The following is a 6,000-nucleotide window of genomic DNA, read 5'->3' as shown; positions in this document are numbered from 1 at the left end:
CTTTTTTTTCCTTTCAGATGTGCAGCTTTCCTTCTTTTTCTTCTGTATTCCTTGAGAAGAAGGAGGTAATTTGAAAGCAAAATGTGAGCATCTTTGTCACAAATTTCTTCTGAACACACTATTTTCCCATGCTACTTTGAATTGGGCTATAGTGAAGAATTTATGGGAACTGAAAATAACAGTTAAAGATTGGTTCTATTTTTTTAAAGCAAGATATTCCTTAACTAAACAATGATATAGAGTTAATATCACACTCAGACTAGTGGAGATTTCCGTATGTGGAGTATATATATCCTAAGAATAAAGAAGACAGAAATGGTGTTGAGCTTATGTGATGGCATTCTTTCTTTCCCTCTATGTCTGTTCTATTGGTGGCTATGGAACATGGAATGTAGACACATAGGATGGATGGAAAAGATGGAGAATCAGCAGGCTGGAAAGCCATCAGCATTTGCAGAAAAAAAAATTTCCACAGTAGTGCTGTAAAGAACCTCTGGAAGGTTGCTGAATGACTTGATGCAATCTCTGGCAGGTGTAGGAGGAAGAATAATAGTGTTAGGGAGATGTACATAGAGATAGACAGACATGGGTATAGCCTGTAAGTGGACAAATTCTCTGAAGTCCTGAAGAGCCAAGGGGATATGGGGAGGGAATCACGACAAATGGAAGCTCATGGCCTTCATGGGGCTTTTCTTTTCCTGACAAAATTTTTTCTAGCTCCACTGAAGTTCTGTTTGCATGTCCTGATATATTTGTTGACCTTATCCTCACAGCTTAAATGCCTAATACATTTTTGAATCCTCCTTCTAGGTATAATTACAGGAAAGTGCTTTTAAAGCACCAAATGAAACAGTACAAACAATGCACGAGAGAAGGAATTGTCACCCTTTCTGGCAATCTAATTTCTTCTGTGCTTCTTGAACTATTTCAGAATAAGCTCTCCTTCAGAAAACAAATCCAAATGTTAAACACTTCATACTTGAGTTCTCTGATCACTGTTCAAGGCATTGCTAGATTTTTATCTGTCTTCCTCTGACAAAAAGTAACAATTACTTGCTTGTTGTATTATTTGCTGAACTCAATTCAGAACTACAACAACCACCTGTGAATTTCAAACAATTGTAGAAATGGGTTCTACTGTTATTTGAGTGCTTTTTTGTATGCTTGATCCAGGCCACCCAATTCACGGCATAGAGGAAGTCACAGGCTTTATGAAAGAATCTATAACCTTGAGGAAATAGGTGCAAAAAGAATAAAATGGTGCCCTGGTTATAGCTGATGCAACATAAATATCCAAGTGGTACAGATATTCTGTTATCTTCATATGCTCCATCTTCTATTTTCTTTGGGGATCGGTATTTATTTGGCTGTGCTGTGTGGAAGTGAGACAAAGACAGGTGATACCACAAGTAATATTTGTGTTTGAAAGTGGTAAGAAGTGAAGAAGGGTGTTGGAGAAAGGAAGTAGCTTGGAAGATGAATTGGGAAGATAAAACACTTGCTTTTCTTTCTGTGTTTTTTTGTTTGTTTGTTTTGTTTTGTTTTTTTTCAGCAATTTTTGTTGTTGAGATACCTGAAGTAATAGCTCAAACAAAGCTGGACATGCAAGGTTTCAGAAAACATCCCCTGCCTTTGCTCTTCTGCTTTATTTACACCTGTTATTCAAAAGGCAGCAGACGTAGAAGCTTGATGGTGTTTGGTGAATAGCTCGGTTTGCTGTTTCTTGAGAATGCACAGTTAGATAGGTGTTTGCTGAGGTGAATATATCCACAGTTCTGGGAAAGCCAGGGAAGTAGAGGAGACTGTCCAGGAACCTCAGTCACTGCAGAAGGAAAATATAGATAAAACAGGAGATGGAGTAGGGTATGATGTATCACAGGTGGCCACTGATAATTAACTGCAAATTCAACGTAAAGCAAGGATGGAATTAAATAAGATATCAAAGTGGAAATTAGAAGGTAAACAGTAGGAGGATATTAACTGGGAGACTCAGACAAGATGGAGAGTAGCCTGAATAGGCAAGGCAAATCAAACAAGAGAGATTTTTTTTTTTTTCTAATGATTTTCTCAAAATCCCAGAATTGTAGGGGTTGGAAGGGACCTCTGGAGATCTAGTTTAACCTCCTGCTAACGCAGTTCCTTACAGCAGGCTGCACAGGAAAATACCCAGGCAGGTCTTGAATATCTCCAGAAAAGGAGACTCCCCAGCCTCCCTGGGCAGCCTGTTCCAGTGCTCTCTGACCCTCAAAGGAATTAAGCTTTTCACAGGATGGAACTTCCTGTGCTGCAGCTTGTGCCCATTGCCGCTTGTTCTGCTGCTGGGCACCACTGAAATGAACCTGGCCCTATTCACTTGACTCCTGCCCTTTAGATATTTATAATCAGTGGTGACATCATCTCTCAGTCTTCTCTAGGCTGAATAGTCCCAGGTCCCTCAGCCTTTTCTCATAAGGGAGATGCTCCAGGCCCCTCATCATCTTTGTGGCCCTCCGCTGGATTCTCTCCAGTGGTTCCCTGTCTTTCTTGAACTGGGGAGCCCAGAACTGGACACAGTACTCCAGATGTGGCCTCACCAAGGCAGAGTAGAGGGGGAGGATCACCTCCCTCACCCTGCTGGCCACACTATTTTTGTTGCAAGTACAATTTACTGTTACATATAACTTACTCTGCTTTACATAATTTGTGGTAACAGTGAAAGACCTTTTTCTCCTGATGATGTGTGGTAGAGGTAAGGTGAATTCCCGTTTAGTGAAAGGAATCCAAACAAGAGATGTATTGCTGATTAGTGATTTTTTTTTTTCTCCATCAGTACTGCTTTATCAGTCAAACTTTGCATTTCTTAATATCAAGGTTATTTGTCTTGGTCTGGAAGTAGCCATTTCCTTTCAGAGATCCACAGTAAGTTTCTTACCAAGTTATCGTGAGCCATCAGAATTGGCTCAAATTATTTATTTTTGGCAACTTTGTAAAGACATTAGAGAAAATGAGAAATTGTTTACACTAAAGGAGGAGGAGGAGTAACATCCTGTTACCTCTACTGGCTGCCTGGGTCAGTCAGGAACTCAGCCAACTTGTGGGAGGGGGAGATGGATTTTTGAAAAAATCTATGGATGTCTACAGAGTGAGCAACTGTAATAAAGCAAGTCTTCTGGCATCCTTTTCTAATCAGTTGATAAGTCATGCCTAAGAGGGTGAAGTGCCCTTGATCAGGTCAGTGACCACTGCTAGCTTGGCTGAGATCTCAGCTGACCATAATGCTGATCCTAAACAGCTTAGCCAGAAGATAGGTGGGAGGAATCCCACCTGTACTGTTAGATTGCTCTTCTTTCTCATGGTCCCACCTTGTATGCAGTCCCTAAATAGATGCCCGAGGAGAGATGGTTTGGTGCACAACACCTAGTCTGGATACCTGCCTCTTTCCCTTCTCTGTTCTGTCTGCAGTGTACCTATGAACTGAACAACTCCTCCAGAATACTCTGCTTAGGAGTTCTGGGCTCTGTCTAGCCCTGCTGAGAACCCTACTATTAAGGATGTTGGGTAAAGAAAAGGCCCTTCTACTTTTTCTAGCTCTTCACTTGTTTCCTAGTTGGATGAAGTCAGAGAAGTTGATGCTGTCTGAATAAGTGGACTCCAGAGGATTAGGAGGACAGCACAGGAGGCTTGAGGCATAGGAAATAAAATAACAGACAGGGACGTTAATTGATTCTGAACACTGGACTAGTAGCAGCTTAGAAGAAAGTCTAAAACCCCTCAAGGACAGAAGAAAGGAGAATAAGGTGAGATGTTCTGCTTTACAGGGTTAATAATAGCATGATGTTTTCTAATTAAGCTTCTGCATGTTCTTTATGGGAGGATCTAGAAATTGAATTCATACTAGTATTGCATTTTTTCATTAGATCCTCTAAGATGGCTTTGTTCGCCTTTTTGAATATTTTAGGCTGCTTTGTGCTTCTAAGGGTACTGCAAAAGGTTATTGCCATAAATAATCATCAAGGGTTTGGTATTCTTGCCAAAAATGTTTTCATTTTAATCAGAGCTAAGTCTATTTGGAAAGCTTCAGAACTTGATTAGAAAAGTTTTCGAGTGGGGATATTTGCTTAAAAATATACCAGATATTAAAGTCATATTTCCACACTTTTGTCCTCCAGTTATTCCATCCAAATTTTTCCCCTCCTATTAGGCGGTGTCAATAGCATGCAATCAATCAGAGATTCATCCTAAGGCCAGGAGTGTGGAGGAGGCAAGGGTTTGGATTTGCATCTTTAGAGGCTTTATTATGATCCTGAATTAAATGAAAGAATAAGTACTCTTAAGAAAACTGAAGGTAAACTACATTAGAAGGAACATTTAACTCCTTAACTCCTCTTCTCTTTGCAAAAATTCCAGAAGCTCTCTCCAGATGGAAATGGTTCCTTTCTCATTATCTGACCATAAGTCAAGATTGAGTACTTAGATCAAAAATACAAAAACTCTTAAACAAAACAGATGATAAACCACAGGTTATGCAAAAATGAAGGGTCACAGCAATCTAGTAGTAAATTCTTTTTTAATTATTATTTTAAAACCTAAAATAAATGAACACATCTTGCTCTCATTTACACCTACGTAAATACTGTTATATTCAGCAAATATTTACAAAAAAGACAAAACTCGTCATTTGCAAAACACATAGTGAGGAAGAAATTGGGTGCCTACCATTTCCCAGAGCACTTATTTTTTGCCACTGAAAATTTACTTAAGCATCTTGTACTTTATGCTTACCCAGGACCTTGACCACAGGCTGTAGCTGTGCTGTTTCAACCTCTGAAGTTCACTTGGTTGTGTTTAGAAGTTGGGTTTGGTACTAGCTACTTGCTGTCCTGGGACCTGGAAAACCTAGCAATGTCCTCAAAATGTGGGAGGTGTCCAGTGTTAAGTTTTGCTACCCATTCTGTGCGGGATGGAGGTGGATTCATCCCTGAGAGGGTCTGGGAGAACATCTGAGACTGGGACACTGAAAACCAAGCATCCTTGGTTTTGTGAGACTCTTGTTATTTTAATCCTCCATGTTGTGAGACTCTTGTTATTTTAATGTGCAGCCAGCTGAGGCCAGCTAAAAAGTAAAACAGAGCTTTTAAATACCCTGAAGCACTGATTGGACTACTGGGCACCTCCTCCCAGCTCCAGTGAAATGAACAGAAACTACAGGTACACAGTACCTCATGGATAAGGCCCCACTGAGCAATTTGTACAGTCACTTTTGTCACTGCAGAATCCCTGAAGGAAAGTTAATGCTCTGAATTCAAATTACACCGGTGTAAGAGATTGATTAACAGTACACAAAGGGTAGCACATCAGGCACTGACTAAGGGACCAGTAGCATCACATGCAAAAAACAAAATAGGCAGCTTATGAGAGCCAGTTGTGGTTTTGGAATCACATAAACACTTAATGTGGCTGTGGCATTTTTTCAGATTGTAATTTCCTCTTCACTGTTATTATAGTCCTTGAAAAGGGATGACAGCCTACTACCTTCAAAAAATGTTCTCTGTAAATAATAATTGCTTATTTGAATCTTTAACCTGCTGTGTTGCATAATTGCTGAAACACACTGAAAAATTATTGAATATATTCCTGAGCAAATATAATATGGCCATCCTTTGAAGAAAAAGAATTATCTTGCTAATATTACTAACTGTATGCTTATAGTTTTGCCTGCCAAGATAATGAGGAAAATTGTACACAAGCTACTCTTCAATTACATATCAGGGAAAAATCTTTTTTTTTTTTTCTGTCTGTCATGATTTTGCCCAGAAGTGGAGTACAGTTTACAATCTTATTCTGTATTGTTCAGCTGTTGGTTGAAGTTTCAAATACTGTATAGCAAGGCATTTTGTTTCTCCTATGTTTCTTTTTCCTTTGCATTTTACTGTTGGTATTTTTAGTATAGGATCAAAAAATAAAAATAATATTTAAAAAAAAGCATGCAAAGCAAATGCTTTACAGCGACAAGTAGAATGG

The sequence above is a fragment of the Gallus gallus genome, chromosome 2 (genome assembly GCF_016699485.2).
Source record: "Gallus gallus isolate bGalGal1 chromosome 2, bGalGal1.mat.broiler.GRCg7b, whole genome shotgun sequence".
NCBI lineage: Eukaryota > Metazoa > Chordata > Aves > Galliformes > Phasianidae > Gallus > Gallus gallus.
This window is presented reverse-complemented; position numbering follows the sequence as displayed.